We start from the raw sequence: 25,862 nt of genomic DNA, 5'->3' as shown, positions 1-25,862 counted from the left end.
CTTTGCCATGTAAGATAACATGATCACAGGAGGTTAGGACCTGAATATCTTTGGGTGGCCATTGTACCTGCCACACCATCTTTCTGGTTCAATAAGAAAACTCAGATTGCTTGGGACTGACGCTTGCTTGCTTGTCTAGGATGTGGATCCTCTAGCTCCTTTTCTTCCTCTCTTCAGGGTGGACTCCTAGTAGCTGCCATGAGTTTCTCAGCTGTAGGACCACAGTATCTCCAATGAGTCCATGGAAGGCTTGGTAGGTTTGACAAAAATATCCAACTTCCTAGCCAGATCTGTGTATGCCCACAGCATCTTCCTTAAATGCAGTACCCAATTTTATCCCCACAATCACCTCTGAAACAGGAATTATCACCTTCAATTAAAGCTGAAGTATAGAGAAGTTAAATAATGTGCTGCCTATTTCTTGTGTAATATGGTGCCAGATGGGCCTGGATTCAAATTCAGATCTGACTTTGTGACTTGGTACATGTTATTTCACCTCGCTGTCTGTAAGTACCCATTTCATAATTGTGAGCATTAAATGAGGTAAGGTTTGTAAAGTCCTTAGTATAGGGTCTAGATCAACACGTGTTAAATGTTTTGTCATAATTACTGTTACCATTAGGATTATCATCATTTCTGAGAAATGCACTGTCTGTGCTTGCTGGAAGCACTATTGAAATTTCTGTTATTATTGCTCCTGGGGCATGCACAGAGGTGATTCTCTAAGGTTTTTTGGACCCCGGAAAGTCTGCATAGATTGGGCATGTCTTATATAACATGTACAGGGCAAAGGGCCTTGGGCACACTATCACACTTGATCCCTAGGAGGTAAGTACAACTATTACCCCATTTTACATACAAAGAAAACAAGGCTGGGGGAAGTGAAGTGATTTATCTATCATATTACTGATGTTAACCAGTGGAATTATAACCCCTGAGTCTGCCAGAGCCTGGACACCTAATCCCAGGCCCTCTGTGCTTTGCTGAGTCAGTCCCTGGTAGACATCCTAGGCTGTGCAGTCTTCCTCCATCTCTGATGGTTAACACACCCTGCATCCTGGAGGTCTGAAAGAGCCTTGGGAAAAACCAGAGCCAGCTGTCAATTAGAGCTCATTAGGAGGCCACTGTCTCAGGCAGAAATGAGTACTTCTGACTTAGTCCCCATCTCACTGGGCTCCTGTCCCACGAAGCAGTGGGAGCAATGGATCCCCTGGGGCATTTCTTCACACCTGCCCAGAGCTATTTTCTTACACACGTCCTTCTTGATCACCATAAAAGTCAACATTTACATCAAGACTGATATGAATGCCGAAACATAGGGAGAAACCGGGGGAGTTTTATTTAGAACAGAAAATGTCCAATTTCCAAAGATCTGGCTTGAGTGCAAATAAGTGTTGACTTCAGTCCTTCTGGGAGCTGCTGCCGTGCATACCAACAGGGTCCCAGAGCTGCACGGAGACAACCAGGCTTCTATTGGAGTGTTTGTCAACAGGAGGCTCTATGTGGTGCTGGTGGAGTTCTTGAATAATGTATAAAATCCACACGTTAAGGTTGATTAAAATCCTAAGCACATTATCCAACTAGAGCAAAAGGCTCTTGAGTCGCTGGTCGTTGAAAGTCATTGATCTTCAAGGACTTTTATCCTCATGCTGTGCTCCAAGGCAGTGAATTCCAGGACCATTCTATCCACAAGGAGACCAGCATGAACAAAGGAACTCATAGAGACATCTCCATGTCAAGTCATACAGGGTGGGAATACTGTGTCATATATTTGATCCTCATAGAGCTAGCAAGGAAGAAAAAAAATTCAGAATTTGTCTCTTTTGCTACTTATTCCCAGACAGAAAGCTAAAAGGAAGGAAGGAGTGAGAATCCAGTTACTAGGGTATCAAGAACAATGTTTGGTGTTTCATCATCTGCCACGTGTTTGATTATCCAGATTTCTTATATCATCAGGACATTAGGGAAGCTTTGACCTCTAATATGACCTGTTGGAAACAGACCTATGAATCTGGATTTCCTTAAAGAGGCTTGATGGTACACAAAGCAGATCCCATCAGGAAACCACTCACCAGAAGGCCCTGATGAAAGCAGATACCAGGATATCCAGACTCTGGAGAGAAAACTTGGTCCTGCCCAGGACACTATGTCTGTCCTATGCCTGTCCTATCATTGTGTTTCAGAAGCTTAAAATAACTCATTGGTTTCGCACATTCACAGATGGAGAGGAATTTTGCTCCAGGATGTATCATACCCCAATACCTGATAAGATTTAGATGAGATTTTGGACTTAGAGTTAATTCCAGAGTGGGGGGGCTGCTGGGATGGGGTGAATGTATTTTGTATGTGAGAAGGACATGAATTTGGGGGACCAGAGGGTAGAGTGTTATGGGTTAAATTGTGTCCTCCCTACATTTACAGGTTGAAATCCTAGACCCCAATACCTCAGAAAATGACTTTATTTGGAAATAAGATCTTCCCAGAGGTAATCAAATTAAAGTGAGGTCATAGGGTGGATCCTAATCTGATATGACTGGTGTTCTTATAAAAAGGGGAAATTTGGATACAGAGAAAATGTACATAGGGAGAATGCCATGCAAAGATAAATGTAGATATTGGAGTTATGCTCCTATAAGCCAAGAAATGTCAAATATTGCCAAGAAACCAGAAGCTAGGAGAAAGACTTGGAACAGATCCTTCCTCACAGCCCTCAGAAGAAACCAAACCTGCCCACACCTTGATCTTGGACTTCTGGCCTCCAGAACTGTGAGACAGTATATTTCTGCTGTTTAAGCCACTCAGTTTGTGGTATTTGGTTTCAGCAGCCCTTGCAAATTTTGGTATGTTATTGAGGCATTACTTTGTTCAAATGAGATTTGATGAGAAGTCCGTTATGTAAAGTAGACAAAAGCTCTGGGTGAGGTAGAGTTTGACAGCCTGGAGAGTCTCACTGAGAATCTCTGTCTGTGTGTTTCTCTCTGAATAAATCCGCTTCTTACCTATCACTTTGTCTCTCACTGAATTCTTTCTGCGATGAGACATCAAGAACCTGAGCTTCATTAAGTTCTGAAACCAGGTGTGTGATCTCAGTTGGAAGACTGTGGGTTTTGGCCGGGTTCAAGTCCCGGCCATGTGGGTTCAAGTCCCAGTCTGGGTTTTGGCCGGCTTTGAGTCCTGGCAGCGTGGGTGTGAGTCCCAATCAGGGTTTTGGCTGGGTTTGAGTCCCAGCTGCGTGGGTTCGAGTCCCAATTTGAGTTTTGGCTGGGTCCGAGTCTCGGCCGTGTGGGTTCAGGTCCCATCAGGGTTTTGGCCAGGATCAAGTCCCGGCACGTGGGTTCAAGTCTCAATCTGAGGTGCACTGTTTCACTACTATATTGTATGCTTGATATTTGCTATGAGAGTAGATCTTAAGTGTCCTTACCACACACACACACACACACACACACACACACACACACACACAGAAGAACAAAAAGAAAATAATTATGTGAAGTGGTGGATATGTTAATTAGCTTGATTGTAATGATTATTTCACAATGTATACATACATTAAAACTTCAAGTTTTATACTTTAAAATATATAATTTATATTTGTCAATTATACCTAAATAAATTAAAAAAGAAAAAGGAGAGATGGGGCTGGTAAAATTAGTATTTGGGAAGAGGCATCAGGTAAGGAGGCAGGGAGCAGAGGTCGATGCAGGAGGCTATTGCAGTACCCTGGGGAGAGTCATCCAGACCATAACAAAAGGAAGACAATGAGAGGGGTAGGTGGCTTGAAGGAAAGAGAGGTTTTAAGGATATACAGGGGCCTGGGAGCTAGGGGCTGAAGAAAATGGAAGTATTTTGGGGAAAAAAACAACAAAGTTAGGAGGTATGGCTGTAGGGACAGCAAAATGTTGCATTTATTCTGAGGTGTGTTGAGTTTGAGGCTACTGAGGAACATCTAGAAGGAGATGTTACAAGGTAATAAGGTAATAATAATAAAGGTAATAAGTCACTTTCAGTATCATGTGGTAGAAACCCATTACAAATAACTTAGGTTTAAAGGAGCATATATTGGCTCATATAACTGAAAAGGATTAGGTGCTACCTTCAGGCGTGATTGGATCCAGGGGTTCAATAAAGATGCCAGGGGTCCAATCCTCTCCATCTCCTCAGCAGACAAACATCATGACTTCCAGAAGCCCCAAACTTACATCTTACCACTTTGACAACTTCGGGGTGGGAGTGGGAGAAAGAGAATGATCTGGTGGTTTCCAGACTCCCAGACTCTGGCAGTCAGTATCCCCCACTGAGGTAGGGGAGTTAGGGTTCTCCGTGCTGTCAGCCTTTCCAGAGTCACATAGAGTGATAGGTTAGCACTTCATTGTCCACTAGGTTGGTGTTTATCATTCATTCCGCAAGAAGCACATCCTAGAAAGGGGATCTTTCAGAAGGTAGGGTCAGAGGAGAAGTTGTGAGTTTATGACTCTTTTTAAAAAAACACCCTCTGGCTGTTTCTTAAATTCCTTCTTGACTTTCCTGTGAGTCTCTAGGTCATAGGTGCTGCTTGGGAGTAATGAATGCACTTAAGAAGAAGCGCTTATGCCATTAGCACAGGTAACTGAGAGTCAATGCAGCCGCCCTTTTGCAGTTTTATTGCTTGTTTTGTTCACAGTTACCTGCAATATGACAGAGCTGCAGCAGGGGGAGAAACGCCTCCCAAAACACAACTGCTCAATGCCAAAAGCAGTCTTTGCGTTTCCTAATCTGTGTCGCTTTCTGAATACAAAGAGACAGATGATTATTGTAGTAATGGACAATTGAGCTGTGGTCAGACACTCAAGAGGTACTTTAAACAGTTGGTCATAAACGTAAAATCAGAGTATTAATGATTCACAGGAGAGGAAGATGAAAGCAGACCCTGGTAACGGTGCCTGAGATGGAGCTTAGAGCTGGGATTCAAAGCTGGACAAATGCAGGTCTTTAAAGCAAAAAGAATGATGGTCTGGGCTGGGTTGAACCTGAATTTTCTGAAGATGTGTGATAGACATGTAGATTTCCCCTGGCCCCCCTTCAGGAAGGACTTGTGGCCCCAGCTTTGTGGTCAGCAGACGGTCTTCAGCTGTCAGTCCCCTTTAGGGATTGCTTCAGAGAATGAGTTATCGAGGGGGTATGTGGCAGGCTGAGAAACAGCCCTGTAAGATGTCCACATTCAGAACCTGTGAACCTGTTATATACCTGATGTGGCAAAAGGGACTTTGCAAATGTGATTATGTTAAGGGCCTTAGATGGGGAGATTATGCTGGATTATCCAGGTGGATTCTAAAGGTCACCACAAGGGACCTTGTAAGAGGGAGGCAGGCGGGTCAGAGTTTGAGAAGGAATGACAATGGAAGCAGAGAGAGAGGAATGTGATGACAGGAGCAGAGGTAGAAGTGATGCATTTTGAAGATGGAGGAAGAGCCACAAGCCAAGGAATGCAGGAGGCCTTCAGAAGCTGGAAACAGCAAGGAAGCAGTCTCTCCCCTAGAGCCTCCAGAAGGAAAACAGCTGTGCCAACACCTTGATCTTAGCCCTGTAAGACCCAACTCAGACTTCTGTCCTCCAGAGCTGTACAAGAATAAATTTGTGTTGTTTTAAACCGCTGAGTTTGTGGTTATTTGTTACTATAGCCATCGGAAACTCATACAGGGTATAAAGACACAGTTGTCCTAGCCCAAGACAGGGCAATGTCACAGGCAGACCCTTCTAGCTCCAGAGCACCCTCTAGGGTGAGCCAGGGCTAAGATTGGTCCTGTGTCTGAGTCTGACTTCCCCTCTGCCCATTCCTGCTTCCTTCCCCTGCCTTCCACAGATTTTGATCCCAAGGACATCCCCTAATATACAGGCTGACCTTCAAACACTGTGTCTGAGTCAGCTTCCTGGGGAGCCCATGCTGTGTTTATAGATAGTGTTCCACAGTGATCCAGAACTTGAGCACTGGGTCAGTTTGTCCTGGCTTCCCAACTTGGTAACCTTGGGCATGTTGCCTTTCCTCTTCAAGACTCAGTCTCCTTGACTGTAAAATGAAGATTAAAAACTCCTACACAGAGGCTTGTTGCAGGGATTGACTGAGACCACATGTGTACCATGTGGTACAGAGCCTGCCTTGGGGTAAGTTCTCAATAATATTCTTGATGCAATTGATGATGGTGAAATTGACACTGATGGATGGCATTGATGGTGAGAAAGATGGTCAGGGTGAAGACAATGACTTAAGAACTCCAGGGGCCTATGGCCAGGTCTGTGGCTTATAGAAGGCAATCTGTAGAAAGTTCATATGTTGCTCAGCTATTAGTACCCAGGAGGGTCAGGGAGAAAAGTACAGAGGAAAGGCCTTTTTCAAGCTGATTTTCCATCCCCTCCCACCCCCCTCGTCTGACTCTAGAGAGAGACTGCTGGGTTCTGGGTCGTATTCTAAACTCCATGCTGGAATCCAGATACACACTGAACATCAGGTTTCACCTCAGCATTGGCCCACCTAGGAGCTGTTTCTGGTGGTCATTCTGGCCTTAATTTCTAAGACTCAGCTTTGCTGATCCAAGGCCTGGGCTCTGGGACTGTCTGTCCAAGGAGACATATGACCTGTGTTGGGGCTGGAGGCATTGCAGATCATGTCCCACCTTCTCCAGGAGGACCTAAAGCCTGAACCTGAGGATGGAAACAAGGGTCATGTGAGGACTATTATAAAGAGAGAAGGTGGAAGATAACTTTTAAATGATTATCTGAGTTAAAATGACATCTTTTTTTTTTAACTTGAAAAGAAGCATAAACTACATTCATGGAATACAACTATAAATCCTCTCCCCTCCCCACAAAAGTTAACCCCATGAAGGGCAAAAAAAATGACTCTCCTGCTTTTGTTCCTCACCTTGGATAGCCTGTCAGGAAAGCACAATTTGCAGGTGAGCTACCGAGGATGCTCCAAACAAGAACTGCCACAAAAGTGCCAGAGGACCCAAATCTGGACCTAAGTCATAGCTTGCAAGTCCTCAGCATGGAACTGGCCAAACAATTCCAACTAAATTAAACTCTATAAAGTTGTCCTGGGCTGGGCCTGTGGGTGCTAAGCCCCAGCTGTCAGCCCAGCTTCATGGCTGAAGGTAAATCACTGCAGAAAATGGACTATAATGAAAATACTGACAGACCCTTCAAAGTAATGGAGCTCGAGGTTTTCCCTTTTGTTACATTCCGTATATTATGCAATTACTGCCTTGAAAATAGCCTTTTCTTCATTCTGAGAGTTGAGTCCTGGTTTCAGAAGAGGGGCCGTGGGAGTTGGAAGAGACCTTCATGCTTGGGACTTAGGTGTATTGGATGCAGCCTGGACCAGACCTATTGTTGACAATTGCAGCAATTTTCTATTTCACGAAGGCTGGAATTGGCCACTTCTAATCACTAGAGTAACTGCACCAAAGGCTGGACAGTGCAAACAGGTCAGGAATCCCTCCCATCTGCCTTTGAGTTGTTCACACCCAAGAAATTGATTTTATGCTGCTTTCCTGTTCTGTAAGAAGAGGTGTACCTGAACAAAGAACAACTTCTCAAGGATGCTTATTGAGGTGGCTGTGACCAGGGCCATGGTGGGGTTGGGGTACATTCAGTACCATTAGGGAAAGGGTCCAGGTACAGCAGATATGGGTCAACTCATAGCTGGGATTTTCCTTTAGGACTTGTTAAGTCCTCAAGAAGTTCCTGGCCGTTGTCCCTCTCTGGCCTGCCTCTGGCTTTCTTAAGTACTCCAGCCTCTGGAAGCATCTAAATTAACATGAGGGCTTCCTGTTGGCAGCAAGTGAAAATGTGTCCCTGAGGAAGTACTGTATTGGGAATCTTTCAAAAGACAGACCCCCTCAATCTGAGTTAAGTTCAAAGGGGAAATGTATTGGATAATGTGCACGTAAAGTCCACTCAAGGTTTAGGCATGCTTGGATGCGGAAGGCCAGCTGGTGTCCTAGGGAGTCCACTTCCTGCCCCTTTTTTGATGACTTCATGCCCGCATGGTAGCCCTGGGTAATTCCAGGCTGACATGCTCTCGATTCCAGGACGAATGGGGTAAAAAAAGATTATGTATTCCCAATAGTTTTAACATGTTTCAAAACTGAGACCCAGTGAACTGACTGGTTCACGGGCACCACCCTGAACCAATCACTGTGGCCAGAGAGATGCAATGTACTGATTGGCTGGGCTTGAGGCCATGCCTGTTTCTGAGCCAATTGCCAATTTCTGAGCTAAGTCTGGGCCACACCTCCTTCTGGAATAAATGGGGGAGTCAGCCCACTTTGGGACATAGATGGGGTTAGGAAGGGCAGTTTGCTCATAAAATAGTGTACAGTCACTCAAAGAACTGGGGACTGGATGCTAAGCAGGCAGAGGCAAAATTGCCTCCTATAAGTGACACCAGTGTGCAGAAGGAGCTGGATAAATATTTGGATGCTTTCCTCCTCGAGCAGAGTTAGTCACCCTCGGTATTGGACATAATCTTGGCACTTCCCAGATTCCCTAGACTACCTCTCCTTTGCTTAGTCAGCACTTCGCCCATGTTGATGAGCATGAGCTACTGTGGGGCATGGAATATGGATTTCCAGCAGCTGCCAAGGGGCTTTAAGGTGAAAACTGGAAGGGCAGGGAAGTTAGCACCCTAGAAGCTGAACTTTGCTGGGTCGGAAATGAGAGACATTCGGAAGCAACCATGCAGATATAGTCCTACTCTTTTTCCTTCCCTTCATAAAATCTTTCTAGAAAACTCTTGGGTTCCAAGTGAACACATCTGCTGAGAGACCTGTTTATTAGATTTCTATTGTTGCTGTAACAAATTTTACCACAAACGTAGTGGCTTAAAGCACTGTAAATTTAGTCCCTTACAGATCTGGAGGTCGTAAATAGAAAATGAGTTGGCAGGGCTGCATTCCTTCTGGAGGCTCTGGGGAGAATCCATTTCCTGCCTTTTTCAGTTTCTAGAGGCCACCTGCATTCCCTGGCTCATGGCCACATCACTCTGATCTCTGCTTCTGTTGCCACATTGCCTTCTCTGACTCAGACACTCCTGCCTCTCTTTTATAGCGACTCTTGTGATTCCATCAGGTCCACATAGATACTCCATGACACTCTCCCCTTCACAAGATCATTAACTTAATCACACTTATAAAATTGCTTTTCCTTTGTTCGATAACATATTCACAGGTCTGGGGACTAGGATGTGGACGTCTTTGGGGACCATTATTCAGCCAACCACAGCCTGTGATGGCTCTTTGAGGTTCACTGTGTAGCCCTGGCCAGTGTAGGCCTGCATTGCCTCACATTACTTTTTTTCTTGCCTCAGTTCCCTTTTCTTCCTCACCCTTACGCCCTGGGCTTGCACATCTCAAAGAATCTTTTACTTTGATCTTTGCTCCAGGCTCTGTTTTCAGAAGGACCAGGGTGAAGGAAGCTTCAGTGGACTCACATGGTCCCCTTATGTCCCTCTCTTGCAGCATGTCACCCTCTGCTTGACCGCTTGTCCATTTACATGTCTGGACAAGGAGCCACATGCAAAAAGGAGCTGTGTCTTTCTCCTCTATATCCTCAGCCTAGGGAGGAAATCCAGTAGGGGCTCCATGGATCCTCAAATGAGTGAATGATTAATTGGCCTTTAACTGTCGTGGAATTCTCGGTTTGAAGCTTACTTGCTTTGGAAATGTGTCTATCACACTTCCCCACCAATGCTTGGTATGTGTATACGCACTTCATGCTTCAGTGAGTTTTGATTGTGCACATTTGTGCTCAAGGGCAGAATCAAGAAAGAATTAGGTGAATAAATATTTTTAAAGATCTAGAATAAGATCCTGGCTATATGACCTTGGACTAGTCACTTTACCTTTTTGGACCTCAATTTCTTTGTCTGTGAAATGGTATAACAATTAAATTTATCCCATAGAGTTGATGAAATGATTAATTTTGATTATATATGAGAAGTACTCAAGGCAATATAACTCTGTAGTTTCCCAAATACCTGATTTCAAGGGCTTCTTATGTATTCATAGAACCTAAATTTCATAAAGACTTTCTTTATGAGTATCCATTTCTTCAGTGATATTTTCCAGATGGATTGCTTGACAGACCCTTTTGCTTAGTTGACTGACTGCATCCACAGTCCTTTCTATTATGCCACCTTCTAGCTAGAGGTAGCCATGTGCCAGTGTTTTGAACAACTAGATATGAGCCAAAACTTGTATGGTAGGACTTTCTAGAAAGCTTTTCCATTCTTTATTGAAAGAGGTGGGAAAGGACCATCAGCCTTTGCATCTCTCTTTTCTTCCTGTGTCCTGTAGAGATAATGCCTGGAGGTCCTTCAGCCATTTTGCAACATGAAGAAGCAATGAGCATAAGAAAAAAAAGTAAGAGGACCTCAGAGAATCCTGACCTTGTCTGGTAGTGACCCCTGAACCAACACTGGCAGCCTCCTGCCTCCAGACTTCCTGTTTGTACCTTTTCAAGGATAATACCAGAAATGTGGAGAAAGGGATAGGAAATGTAAACATAGCCAAAGTGAGAAAAAAGGGAAAAAAAATAGTCAGAGAGGTCAGCATCTCACTTTGGATTTTAGAGAATTACAGAAAGGAAGGGGGCTCAGAACCAAAACAAACCTATACTCATTTCCCACAGTGGACCGGAAGCGCCTTGAAAGCAGTGAATGTGTATGCCTGGTGCTTGGTGTCATTTGTACCTGGCATCCTGCCTGGCATAGTAGGTGTCTGTTGAACAAACAAAGGAATCTTTATTTTCACCTGTTTTAAGTTTGGCCAAGTCTATCTGGCCCATCTGAGCAGTTGTGATGACAGTTGTTTGGTAGTTTTCCAAACACTATACTATTTAAGTACAGCACAAAGGCTTAGGGGGCCAGGCAGGCAATTGGACAGCTGAAACTGGCTGACCAGACCTGTGTTAGCAAAACTCACACATTTCATGTGAATCTTAAAGAGGAAGGATTTTCTAAATACTTGCTCCAATATGTGGTTCTCCTTGGAGGATTTTGAGTGAGGAGCCAAGTTTAAGGCTGTTCGGAGCAGCTCACTCATTAAAGTTGCGTGGCTTCTGTCCCAGGGAGGATGCGACCCAGTGGGAGACATACACATGTCAACAATTTTCAGGATCCTACCTGAGCTTCCATGCTGGACACCAGGAGCAGCTGCCTGCATCTCACCTGCACCACAGAACGCCTCCTTACTGTGGCTTCCCAAAAGACAGGGACAGGGTCCTGCGGGCCTCGGGACAGCTCATTCCACAGCACAGACTCAGTACCTCATTCATAACTGGGGTGCACAAACAGTCTGTAAGAGCGAAGATCCATCCTTTGACATTTATTTTCATAATCCCTCATGGAGGAGAAGCAAAGCAAGAGAACGTGTTCGTGAGTAATTTGTTCTGTTCCCTGGCATTGATGAAAGGGATAAAAATAAATCAGTGTTTCTAGTCAACTCATTTGAAGGACCAGCCAAAATCACACCATTAAAAATTAACATCTAAAATAGATTGTACATTACTAGGGATGAGTTCAGACCCAAAGTAGAATAATTGGCCAAATGTATCTACAGAACGTTGGATATGACAAATTCACTCTCATTTCCAGTGGTTAAGAAATAAAAGAAGACAGATTGTCTTCATTTCAGGCAGGGAAGATTTGAAGGAACAGCTCAGCACATCTTATGTGAGTTAAAGGAGGGACTAGGAAAAAGGCTAAGGCTTTTTCCTAGTGGGAAAGATTTGGGGCTTTCTGAGCACCACATTCATCACTGAGCACAATCCACCAGGTCCTGTGCGATTCGTGTCAAAATTACCAGATTGTTCCCATTCTCGGAACCACCTGAATTCTAGGTTGGAAGGTTAAACCATCGTTTTATTTCTGATGGCCTGAATAACTCATTCAATGCCCATTATATACATCTGTTGATACCATCCAGAGATGTGAGATTCATATACCCATCCATCCATCTATACATCTATCCAGCCAGCCAGTACTTAGGGGGCACCTGCCCCTAAGTTAAACCATCTTAAGGTTAAACCATCGTTTTATTTCTGATGGCCTAAATAACTCATTCAATGCCCATTATAAAGGTTAAACCATCGTTTTATTTCTGATGGCCTAAATAACTCATTCAATGCCCATTATAAAGGTTAAACCATCGTTTTATTTCTGATGGCCTAAATAACTCATTCAATGCCCATTATATACATCTGTTGATACCATCCAGAGATGTGAGATTCATATACCCATCCATCCATCTATACATCTATCCAGCCAGCCAGTACTTAGGGGGCACCTGCCTTTGCTGGGCCCTGTGCTGGGGCAGAAGATACAATGATGGATTAGACGGAAACTTTACTTTCAAAGAAATTAATCCAGCGTCTGGCTTTAGAGCAGGATTTCTCAGTCTCCACGCTATTAACATTTTGGGCTGGATAATCCTTTTTTGTGAGGGCTGTTGTGCATTATAAGACACTTAGTAGTGTGCCTAGCCTCTACCCACTAGATTCCAATAGCGCGTGCCCTTCTAGTCATGATTACCAAAAAATGTCTGCAGATATTAACAAATGTCCCCTGTTCAGAGAGGGCAAAATTGCCCCCAGTGGAGAAGCATTGCTTTAGAGTCAGAAACATAGCTTCTATTCCTGCCTTGACCTCTTACTAGTTGTTTATTTAACTAATTGTTTTTTAACTTTTCCTTATGCCCAACACCTAACAGTTTCTGGCTCAGAGTAGGTATGTGATAAATATTTATAGGTTAAATGAATGAATGAATGAATGAATGTCTATATCCGTAAGACCAACCTATTCCTAAGGAGCTGACAGGCTGTTAGGAGGACCTTGAGTCTTGGCCATACACAAAGCCAAGCAAGCAATATATTCAATCAAAATATGCCTCAGCTGAGCAGGGAAAAAGCTGCTTATGGGATGTTTAGCTGTGTAGGCCTGACAGATAATTGAGCGGCTGGATTTTTCAGTTTCAACAGATTGGTTTGCCATTCTGTAGCCACAATAACAGAGCAAAGTAACAATCATGTCTATGTTTAATTTTCTGGAGAGTGTTGCATCGCTGAGGCTCACAGTCTGGCCAATTAAATGTGGCCGATTGGTACTCCCACACAAGTTTGGGGGCATTTAAAATAGCTCTCTGCAAAAGAAAAAAAAATCCAAGCTGCAAAGAAAGTTTTAACTCTCTCAACATTTCATATTTCAGACCAGGCTTGTGATGGTAAAATTGGTCTGGGTGACAGAGAATAGAAAAGCCATCCATTTTGAGTGTATTGGTGTCAACCTGAGCGTTGGCTTTGTGGCTGGTGATTATGTCTCTCGGTGGAGTTGGATAATTTTTTGTATTCAAGGAAATCATCAAGCCTCCACTCGTTGGGGGGCTTAGGTTATGGGACTCTTGACCATGATGTCAACCATTCAGAGGGAGCCACGAGTGTCACTCATCAAGCTTTCTTTACTATTTAAGCTTCAATGAGGGGTAGCTGATAGAAATGGAGAAAGGCTCCCCTACCTTTTTTATTCTTAAGTCTTCCAGACACAATTCATGTAGGTTCTTGTGGAGCAGACTGTTTTTGTTATCTATTGCCACAATAATGCTAAGTAACAAACAACCGTAAAGTGTCATTGGCATATGGCAGTAACACTTGCTTAGCCTAGAAATCTGAAGGATTTAGCTCATCTCAGCTGGCTCAGCTGACTCGGGGGTCATGTGTATTTGGGGTCAGTTACAGGTCGGCTAATTGGCTCTGGCAATCCTGGCTGGGCATGCTCACCTTCTGGAGGTTGAATGGCTGTTCGTTGATGTAGGATGGTCTTGGCGGGCGTAACTGGGATGACTTTCATCGTCTGGGGGCTAGCTGGGAAATGTGCTTATGGCAGTGGCAGAGGTACAAGAGCTTGCTTTGTGTTTGCTAACATTCCATTAGCCAAAGCACATCACATGGCTGAGGCCAGAGTTAAGAAATCAGGCAGAAGACACTGCCCAGAGTAAGAGGGCGCTGCAAAGTTACATGGCCAAGGGTGTGGGTATCAAAGGTGTGACTAATTCAAATTGATTAATACATCGTTGTACTATTGAATACAAAGGCTAGACTCCAGAAAGTGTTGGGGCTACACAATCAAGCTAAATCTGAACAAGAAAGACCCTTACAGAAATGTTCAGAGAAAGATGAAGAGGGAAGAGAGTGATCTATGACTTGGGGGTGGCTCAGCCACCCAGCTGCTATTTGGGTTCTATTTGATCTAGTTAGGAAGAGTGTCTTCACACTGGAAAGGAAAGGGTGGCACAAGTATGAATAAGAGATAATTCAGGTGGGGAGGCAGCTAGCTCCCTGTAGAGTCCAAATTTGTAGTCCCATGGGATTTCCATCCCAGACTGTTGAAGGACTTGACCATAGAACATGTTGACAGTGATTGTTAGGCATCATGGAAAAATGATAGAGGCTTCCACAGAAGGTAGGTTGGTTTTAAATGGTTGACATTTGAAAGAAATGTCTCCCTAAGACATCTGTAAATTTCTTAATTCACAGGTATACTGGAGTATATAATAACCACACCCCCTCCAACAAATGGCTTTAGAATAACTAAAGATGCTGAATATCAAGGGTTTTATATACCTAGGTCTAAAGTAATTTCTCAATTAGTTACAATAAATTCCTCTCAAATTATGTATGTACCTAGTGTCCCATACTTTTTACTTTGTCTTCTCGTAATAGTATTCAACATAGTAATAAACTAATTTATTTGCTCCTTTGTGTCAGGCATTGTGCTAAGCTATTTACATGCATGGTCTCGTTTTGTTCTCACAGCAATCTCAAGACACGGGCACCGTCATTACCGTTTTATAGATGGGAGAATGGGAGCTCAGAGAATCAAAGCTTGTACCCGGGGCCTGCCTGATGACTTCCTGTGGTCTTAATTCCCTCACGTGGCTGCCTGTTGAAAGAGGTGAGTTGTAATAGGATGAAATAGAAGTGGGATTCCACGTAAAAAACATCAGCCGTGCAAGTAGAAGATTGGGAAACCCTGACTTGCCAGCAATTGATGTCAATAAACACCTTAGAGCTTTTGTTGACCACAAGTTCGATAGGCGTTAACAGAGCAAGGCTGCTGCCGAGAACTCACAAGGAAGCTTTGATTCTTTCCTAGGGATGTGTATGGCTCTGTCCACAGACTGTGCCATTTAGGGAGTCAGATTTCATTCACTAGTGATTATTAGATTGATTAACTGCATCTGTGGCTTTTAAGGTGGTGCGTTTTAAGAAGGTCATTGACAGTTTGGAGTGTGTCCACTGAAGGAGAATTAGGAGGGTCAGAGTTTGGTGAAAACATGGTATGTGGGAAAGAATTAAAAAGTGGAGTATGTGTAATCTTCTACCAAGAAGACTTAGAGGTTATATGGATAAATTTCTTCAGCAACTTGAAGGGATTCCATGTGGAAGATGACACAATCTCATTTAAGACTGATCCAGAAGTAATAGGGTAATGGTTATATGATCTGTTGGGCTGGTGGTTGCAATCTGGGTTGTGAATTGCTTTGAGAGGTGGTAAGCTCCATGGCTCTGACGAGTGCCGACAGAGGTGACTTAGAGGGGGCTGCTGCCCTGAGGAGGTCCTTTTCCCCACGTCTTCCGAAACGATGACTTCATTACTTATGACCAGAGTATTTACTGAGGTTTCCTGCGCGCTCAGCCATTACAATACAATGTAGTTGGGAAAGTGGTACACCTGCTCATCAAATAATGCATGAAAATAGTATTTTAAAGGGGGAATGTTTAGTCCTCCCTCCTGTTGTTTCCTTTCACTTGGAGGAAACTCTACTAGTGTAACACCCCTGGCTTCTTTCTGCCGCTCTGCTCATTCCACACCATTGAAGGGTGAGAGAGAAGAGACTTATGTGCTATACAGTTTAAGAATAGTAAACTTGACATTCTTGGCTCAGAAACCCCCTCTTCTGTCTTGGGAGTGAGCTGCCCACAGAAAGCATAATTCATCCATTCTTTTCCAGGCATAAATACCCTGTTCATGTCCTCATATAGGGTGGCTGTCTGAGTTCAGTGTTGCCATTACTATCTGAATAAACCTGTCAAATTTTGAGGTTTAGGATTAAGAATCAGGTTTGCTTTTACCTTAAGTGGCATCTTGAATTTAGGCTTGTTTGGGAATAAGGGGGCTATGGTAGCTTCCATCTGCAGCTCTCTTGTCTCACGTCTCAATTTTTTTGGAACTCAGGGAAAGAAGGGTAATTGGATGTTTATTCTCTGAGCCTCGGGTCTTTACTCACACTATCTCCTCTGAGGATGCCAACTATATCTCTGTGATTACCATCCCCAGTTTATAGATGAGAAAGATGAGTCTCGATCAAGTTAGGAAGTGAGAAAGCAAATTTCAACCCATGTCTGCTTGAACTCAAATCAAGGCTTTCATTTGGTGTTCAGTGAAGAGAAAGGTTTTGAGCTACAGAGGATATTGACAGTCACAGAAGGGAAGACTCTCGGGGCCCCTGAGGGAGTGAGAACTATTATGGGCCTTAGATGGTCAAAGTGATTAATGGAGGAAAAAAAGGAGTGTGGACCTTCCAAGGATATAAGCAAGAAGCAATCTTCCCTCCCAAGAGTGACAGCTGCAGTAATAATGTCATCGTCACTGCCAACTTCTTCATCTTCATCTTCATCATAAGAGCCCCCATTTGTTGACCTTTTACTCTATACCAGAGACTGCTCTAAGCACTTTACATCTCTTGTCCCATATAGTTTTTAACTGCTTTACTGAGTTAAAATTGACATTCAGTAAACTGCACATATTTAAATGTATAATTTGATAAATTTTGACATATGAAAACGCCCGTGAAACCATTACCACAAATAGTGAACATATCGATCATCCCAAAAAGTTTCCTTAGGCCCCTTTCTAATCCTTCCCTAATTCTCTTTTCCCCTGGGCCCTAGTTCTGTCCCCACACAACCACCGATAAGCCTTCTGTCACTAAATTTGCATTTTCTAGAATGTTATACAAATGAAATCATACAATATGTACTTTTTTGTTGTTGTTTGGCTTCTTTTACCTAATATAAATACATTGAGATTCATCCCTGTTGTGATGTATTGATAGAGTTTATTCCTTTCTGTTGCTGAGTAGTATTCCATTGTATGAATATAACACAATTTGTTTATCCATTTGCGTATTGGTGGCTATTTGGATTGTTTCTAGTGTTTGACTGTTACACATAAAATTGTTTTGAACATCTGTGTACAAGTCTTCATGTGCACAAATGCTTTCATTTCACAGCCCATATTTAATCCTTACAATGAACGAATGGCATAGTACTATTACAATCCCAATTTTATAGATGAGGAAGCTGGGGTCCACCAAGATCAATCTGCCTGAGGCCAATGGCTAATTTGAGGCCGGATCTGTCTGACAACCCCATGCTCAAAGTTCCCGTGCAATTCTGCATCCCCATGCTGAGAGGAATACCTTCACTTGGAGAAATAAAGACGTTTATTTTTTTCACTATAAGAATATATTTCTCAGCCTATCTCTACTCCCTGTCACGGTTATCCAGATTGGCTGCTGCACCCAGACTCTCAGAGGGCAAGATGAGCATTCCTCCTGAGTTTTTTAGTTTACCCATCAACAAGAGATAAGAAAATGCTACTAGGGGCCAGGACATTTTCCTGTCAAGAATATGAGATTATATCTTCATTTACAGAGTAACTTTTAGACCCTGAAAATGAGAGTTAATAAAAGAAAGCAGATAGAAGAAACAAAGAGAGTGTGCAAACATCCTTGTGCATATTCGCAATCCAAGAGCTGAGAATTTTGTGGATAAAATTAATCCATAAAGAGAGCTCAGCTGCAGAATTATAGTCAAAAGTCTTAGGAGGTTCAATTGTGGCTGATACCCTGGGGTTCCAGGGAAGCACTTTGAGGAATCCCTGACCACATTTCTCTGTTTGAATCTGGTCTGGGCCTTTGTCCTGTGCTCCTTCCTCATTCTGATTCTCCAGCTGATTGATTTATTCACATACTGGGCAGGTACTCTGTGCAGGGTGGCAGTGTGAGAGAGAAGACTTGACACAGTCCAAGGAACTTACAGGTTGGTAGGGGAAGATTTAGAGGAACCACATGCTTTGCAGGGCAGCGTGACAACTGCTCCTGACAGAGGGGTACTTGAAGGACACTGTGGGAACACTAAGCAGGGAGAAACTGAGAGAACCAGGGAAGGCTTCCCTGAGGAGGTGTCATTTAATTATTTAATGTTTTTCTTTTGTTTATGCTTTTTGTAATGCACATGCTTATTATGATAAGTGATACAACTAGTGGTGTGCTGGTAAATGTTTTTTTTTTTTTTTTTTTTTGCTGGTAAATGTTTGACAAATAGTTTTCTGGGAAAAAAACAATATGTATATACATAAAACAAACATACATACGTACATATATACAAATACTTATTATAAGAGAGTTATGATATAAGGAATGTATAATATACAATTTACAAATAATAAAATATACAATATTCTTTACTGTAAATTTCATATATATGGCCAATTGATTTTTCACAGAATGGTTTCACTGATTTTTGCCAAACTCTTATATCCTTAGCCAGCCTATGGTTGTAGTTAACAAACAAGTATACTTCTACATGACTGCTGATTAATGTTTTCATTTATGTTAACAAAGAAATAAGGTAATGTTATAATGTTATATAAGACCAAAAGCGAAACAATGGAAACATGTCAGAACTTCACTTGTTCCTCAGTGATGTCAGGCACATGTTTGCTGAATCAGATGATAACTTTTGATAACTTGAAGAATAATTTTCTCTATATTTTGTGCTATTCACAATATAACAGCTACAGATACACCCACTTTTGTTACCAAATTGGTGGCCTGGACCCGTGCCAGGGTCCTAGCCCAGGCGGAGACCCCTTGTCTCAGCCAGGAAGGGTCTTTTTCTGCTCAGATTCACACAGCCCATAACAAAATCAATGCTGAGATGGAAATAACCGAAGCTTCATTCAATGGCCGAAGAATGGAGAAGCTGGAACTTAGTTCACAAATCAGCTTCTCAACTCAATTCGGACTGACTCACCATACATGTAGGAGGGTCGAGGTAAAAAGGAGGAAATTGGAAAGAGAGGGAGGCATATTCATGAGTTTTCTGAGAATAGGAGTGTGGTTTGAACCCAGAACTGAGGCAACACTCCTTTTCAGTTCTTGTATGGGCTTTTTTGGTTGTTGTTATGGCAGTTGTCAACTGTCATGGCGCTGGTGGGTGTGTCATTTAGCATATGCTAATGTATTGCAGTATGTGTATAATGAGGTTCAAGGTCTACTGGAAGTCACATCTTCTGCCATCTTGGGCCTAGGTGGTTCTAATCAGTTCTTGTTTTTCTGTTTGCAGCTTCCTCCTGAAACTTAGATAAGAGCAGTTGGTTTCCATTCCAGGGAGGGGCAGGGATATGATTCTGGGCCAACAGACTTGGTAGCACTCTGAGGTTTAATCTATGTTATTAACACTTTTCTCCATCAATTTCGTAAATTTAGATAATCATCAGAGCCATAAATTGAGCCCTGGCTTGTAGCGTTTGCCAATTTTTGTGGTGTAAATACTCCCACTGTGGCTGATTTCAAGCTACCAATGTGATGTCACTATACATGGAGCTGGCAAGAAATGTGCAGTCATACCCCATAACATGGTAATTCTATCGTACTGATACTATACGTGGAAATAGCCTCAAGAGCATAGATAATAGTAAAAATAGTAAAATGATTAAGAAATGTTGAGTATTGTCTATTTATCACCTTTTAAAAATATAATTTATTTAATTAAAAGTTTGTATAATTTAATTTTTAATAATGGCTAGGTTTAACAACGATGTTGCAAAATTCCTGAATATTTAACAACGGAAAGTCAGTAGGAACATACAACTAGATACATTTATAAAGGGTAATCATTACCCTCCAGTCAACACTCCCTTCCCTTTGTCCTCCCATCCTGTCCCACTTGAGGTGTATGCTGCCTTCCGTACCCTTCTCTTTATACCAGTAAACAAATACAAACATGTGCATAACATATACAAGACTATAGGGGAGTTGGTTGTCTCTGTGTTGACTGAGTAATATCATACCATAAATGTTACTCTGTCAGGGATGGAGCTCTAAGAAGTAAATTTGATCAAGTGCTAGTTTTTTTATTTTCTAACACACATTTCCCAAAACAGTCATGTCATACATACTGCTTTGTAGATGTCATTAGTGTAGTCTTTTTTCTTCTGGGCTGGCTTTGCTCTGCTATCTCTCTCTCCAACTCTACCTTAGTCAGCGCCACCACTCTACCCTAATGACCCTCCCTCCACATCATAAACCCAGGCTAATAGCCTGTTGCATATTTTTTTATACATGTCTCCATTCTTACATAATTACTTATATCTATACATAGATACACATATACATAGGATTTGTTTTTAAATGTTTTGTTCATTAAAACATGGTATTATATTATGCATACTTACTTGTATCTTGTACTCTACGGTTGTTCTAATTTCAACAATTGTTCTAAATCTCATTTTTCATTTATTTGTCTGCATAGTATAATATTTCATGGTATGATTATACTATAATTTAATACATATTCTGCTACTGATGAACACTTCCTGTTTTTAGTATTTTTCTCCTCTCTGAAGAATGCTGTAATAAATATCCTTGAACATCTATCTTTAGATACTGAAGCTTTTATTTTTGTAGGGCAGAATAGGAGGAATGGGGTTTCTGGGTTGAAGGGTATGTGTATTTTTAATATTAATAGATATATCCGTATGGCTTTCAGAAACACTTCACATTTATACCAGTAATAACTGAGATAACTTTTCCATCAACCCCACCAGCAATAAGTCTTAACTCTCTTTTTAATTTTTGCCTGGGACAGGAGTATAGAGAAATAACTCATTGGTACTTTAATTTGCATTTCTCTGACTACCAGTGAGCTTGAATATATTTTCTTATGTTTATTGGCAATTTGGGTTTGCTCTTCTGTGAATTACCTCTTCATATCCTTTGTTTATCTTTTCTGTGGAATTGTTTCTCTTTGTCAGTCTTTTTGTATAGCATAGATATTAACCTGTTATTTGTCATCTGAATTGAAAATATTTTTCCAAGTCTTTGGTTTCTCTGTTAACTTGTAATTTGTTACTTTTAGCTATGTTTAGATATTTTGTGGCTTATAGTGATATAGTATATAGTTTGTAGTTAATGTTTATATAGAATGAACAAAATGAACATAAATGCTTTGTTTTTCCTTTAAAACATAGGGTTCCCCTTTTGGGTATGAAGATCTTCCACCTCTAGACTATAAACAGATATACATTTTCTTGTGATTTTTTTTTTTGTATAAAATTTTATATCTAGACTTTTTAAAATCTACGAAAATTTATTTTTTTATATGGTATGAGATAATAGTCCAACTTCATTCTTTTAATTCAGTAGCCATTTGTGCATGGCCATTTGCTAAATAAGCCATTCTTTCCTCATTGAATGGTTTACTGGGATCTATTTTTTGATCCTCTATTCTTTTCCACTGATTAATTTTTCTATTCTTATGCTAATATTATATTGATTTGTTTAGAGTGGTTTGTAGTGTGTGTTGGTGTCTGGTAAGGCAAATCCTCCATCTTTAGTCTTTATACATGTATATATAAATTTTAGTATTCTCAAGCATTTTTTTCATCTATATGAACTGAAGATTATTTTACCTTCAAGGAAAAGGAAAGTAAAATGCTATTCATGTTTAATAGGAGTATCATTAAATTTTATATATTTATATGTATAATTTTGACACTTTTTTATGACATTACATCTCCCTAATGAAGGACCTAGTTTCTATTTCCATTTGTTCAAAATCTTTTTTATGTCATCCAATAAGATTTTATAGTTTTATTCATAATAGGTCCTATGGCTCTCTTGTTAATTTTTTCATCTATTATAATTTTTTTTTTTTTACTGTTTCCATTTTTAGGTACTTATTGCTAGCATATAGAGGATCTGTTTTCCCCTCAAATTCCTCTTATACTCTTGAATCTTATCAAATACTCTTGTTAATTATAGAATTTAAAAAATAGCTTATATAGGCATTATAGATATGCAATCAAATCATCAGCCAAAAAAAGAGAGTTTTACCTCTTCTTTTCTGGTTTTAGGTCCATTATTTAATATTCTTATTTTATTGCATTGTTAGAACCATTTAGACAATGCTGACCGATTTATTATTGATGGTAGGCATCTCTATCCAGTGTTCAATTTTTATGGAATTTTTTTCTTATTTTAAAATTTGTTAGTAACTTGTGTTAAAAAGCATTTATCATATTTAAATGTTTCCTTTTGATTCTTATTTTACTTAGAGTATGTATTATAAGTGGCTGCAAGAGTTTATCAAATGTCTTTTCAGCATGTGTTAATATGATCATAGAGTTTTCTCCTTTATTGTTGATGTAATGACTGGTGGGAATAAATTTTCTTATACTACAAATTGAGTCTCTAAGGATGAAGAGGAGTCCCCTTGGAGGGAAGGAGAAGAGCATATTCGACATAGGGGAGAAAACTATTAATTAAGGGAAAACAAGGAAGTTATGGTTAAAGTTAGACATAAAACAAAGCTCTCCAGAGTTTGAAGGCAGGCAGTCTGCCATGCAAAGTGGGTAAATGAGGACACTCAAGTGTGACGGCTGAAGTTCCTGAGAAACATGGTGGCTATTGCATATGTGGTCATGGGGGCGTTTTCTTCTGGAGGCAGGACTGGATGCCATATGTTCAGTAACTGGATAAAGGCTCATGGGTAATGGAGGAGCAGGAAATGCTCCAATGATGAGTTTGAACAAAATATCCAGATATCCGGGGCTTCCCTGGTGGCGCAGTGGTTGAGAGTCTGCCTGCCGATGCAGGGGACACGGGTTCATGACTCGGTCCGGGAGGATCCCACATGCCGCGGAGCGGCTGGGCCCGTGGGCCGTGGCCGCGGGGCCTGCGCGTCCGGAGCCTGTGCTGCGCAACGGGAGAGGCCAGAACAGTGAGAGGCCCACGTACCGCAAAAAAAAAAAAAAAAAAATCCAGATATCCAGTCAGAAAAATACAAGCCCATGGGGAGAGAAAGTGGAGGCTTTTTTGGCCACCAAGGATGGAAAAATGTACCTACTGCTTATTGTCAGATAGATGGGGGATTAGAAACTGGAGATGTAATCAGATGAAAGACTGAAGTTGATTCTTGTGGGTGAACCTTTTTTTTTTTCTTTTATGGCCATGCCACCTGGCTTGTGGGATCTTAGTTCCCCAACCAGAGATGGAACCAGTCCTCCCTGCAGTGGAAGTATGGGGTCCTAACCAATGGACCACCAGGGAATTCCCGGAATCTTTTAAACTATATGATTTTTATGGGCAGATACTACCTTTTAACTATTTTCAGGGCTCAGCATAGAACATCCTATCCAGAAGTTGCCGAGTAAGTGCTTGATGGAGGCATGTGAGCCCAATTTGGGCAATAGGAAGACGGAAATGAACTAGAAAGAGTAAACCACTGATCACCAAACATTAGAGTTTGAAGAAACTTTGAAAGTGCAGTCATTCATTTATTCATTTATTTATTATTTCATATTTATTTGATACTTACCATGTATCAGCTGCTAGACACTGGAAATACAATGATAAATAGGATAGACAATGTCTCTGCCTTCATGGATCTTACCTTTCAGTTTGGAGTGAGATAAGTGATGACTAAATAAACAGATTAGACAATTACAGGCTTTGAGAAGTGCTTTAAACAGTGCTTCTCAAACTTTCATGTGTGTATGGGTGACAGGGAATCTTGTTAAAATGCAGATTCTAACTCAGCAGGTCTAGGGTGAGGCTGAGACTCTGCATTTCTAACAATTTCCTGGCCAATGCTGCTGCTCCTCATCCAGGGACCACACTTTGAGGATTGGCAAGATCATGAGGATACAGATAGAGAGTGATGGGGAGAGGGGATGCTTTGCAGACACGGTGGTCGGCAGAGGTCTCTCTGGAGAGATGCTTTTGAGCTGAGTTCTACAGGAGCGTTCAGGCCAGGCCAGACACCAGTCCTGCAGACTCCTAGAGAGCGTGTTGTGGGTGTGACTGGTGGAATCCACTGTTGTCCTTGACAGAGGGCCTGAAAACAGAGGAGTGGTGATGAACTGAGGATGATGAGGTTGAGAGGAGATGGGCTTGTTTCTGGGAAGTGATGTGCCCAGGGCCACGGGAGGATGTAAGTGGAGGTGCTTGGAAGGCAAGCCGGGAAGTAACACTCACCAGAGGGAGAAAGAGAAGGAATGGAAAGTTGTGTCTCAGACTCAGATATAGAGGCATTCCAAGGAGAGTGAGAGTCTCATTGGATGAGGCTGAAAGGGTGGGTGGGGGCCAATCCAAGAAGAGGCCCAGTGGCTTCTTAAGACTCTATTTATAATGCTGGTGTCGGTAATGGGGCTGGTGTCCACTTACGGGCTGCCTCTGTTGTCCTCAGCTCTTAGGGCCTGCAACTGGCCACCCTTTGGCAATATGGCCCAACTCATTGGCCATGTCAATCCTTGTTGTTTGGCTACAGCAGAAACCTTGATTACTTGGGTGATATGGAACTTATTTTCCCTGGGGGGCAGAGGGCAAAGTCATCCATAGTTAGCTGTAACCAAGATGCATGTGTCTGCCGGCATCGCTGTTGGGATAGTTTGAAGGGTGGGGTGAGCCAGCCTCTCTGTGACTTCTCCACCTCTGCCATCCCAGCTCTTTCTGCCTGACTCTGAGGGCTCCACCAGCAGGCTGGACCCTGCTCCGAGTTCCTTTTTTCTTGTGAGAATAAAGCCAAATTGTACCACTATCTTTACACAGTTTCTCCTTGGGTGCCACAATGAGGAAGGCTCTGATCCTAAAGCTCACTTTACACCGAAGTGAAACTTGCCCAATAATTAGGGCATCCAACCTTTGTTAAGTATGTATCATGTACCAGGTGCAATGCAGTAAGTAATTTCATCAAGAATTAGTTCCCTTAGGGACTTCCCTCGTGGTACAGTGGTTAAGACTTTGCCTTCCAGTGCAGGAGGTGTGGGTTTGATCCCTGGTCAGGGAGCTAAGATCCTACATGCCTTGTGGCCAAAAAACCAAAACATGAAACAGAAGCCATATTGTAACAAAGTCAATGACCTAGAGGGGTGGGATAGGGAGGGTGGGAGGGAGGCTCAAGAGGGAGGGGATATGGGGACATGCGTGTACATATGGCCGATTTGCTTTGTTGTGCAACAGAAACTAACACGATATTGTGAAGCAATTATACTCCAATAAAGATCTATTAAAAAATAAGTGGTCCACATCAAAAAAAATCTTAAAAAAAAAAGAATTAGCTCCCTTGGACTTCCTGGCAACTCTATGAGATAGAAAAAGGGGAAGAGAAAGGAAGACTCAAAATAAAGATGTGTAGCTTTAGTTAACAAAAAATTAATCCAACAAATTTAGATTGAGCCCCTACCTCATACCAGGTAAAGCTGACAATACTGGGGAGATATCAGTGGACACACAGACAAATAACCCTGTTGTCACTGGCTTACATTCTATCAATAGTTAGGAGACGGAGGTTGTAAATCAAAGAAGGAAGCAAGATATAAGCCATATCAGAAGGTGATGAGTGCCAACCAAGGCAAAGCAGGCAGAGGGAGAGTCGAGGAGGGGGGTCGCCTAGACAGAGAAAGGCTCCGTGAGACTGAGAGCTTCTAGCTGAGGTTGGAAGAGGGGAGGGAGGGTGAACAAAGGCCTGAAACGAGAGCCCCGCGT

The 25,862-nt window shown here is 42.0% G+C and overlaps 1 long non-coding RNA gene across 1 annotated transcript in view; it reads left to right on the top strand.

Annotated features, from left to right (window-relative positions):
- Positions 1-11,320: 11,320 nt before the first annotated feature.
- Positions 11,321-25,862, top strand: part of LOC141277244 (uncharacterized) — a 41,591-nt gene continuing 27,049 nt past the window's right edge. The window contains exons 1-2 of the long non-coding RNA XR_012328294.1: positions 11,321-11,410; positions 14,842-14,980. This is a non-coding gene — a long non-coding RNA (uncharacterized lncRNA). The remainder of the gene's footprint in view (positions 11,411-14,841; positions 14,981-25,862) is intronic.

Source organism: Tursiops truncatus, chromosome 19 (genome assembly GCF_011762595.2).
Source record: "Tursiops truncatus isolate mTurTru1 chromosome 19, mTurTru1.mat.Y, whole genome shotgun sequence".
Lineage (NCBI taxonomy): Eukaryota > Metazoa > Chordata > Mammalia > Artiodactyla > Delphinidae > Tursiops > Tursiops truncatus.
The sequence above is the reverse complement of the archived record's forward strand: the minus strand, read 5'-3'. Positions and strand labels throughout refer to the sequence as shown.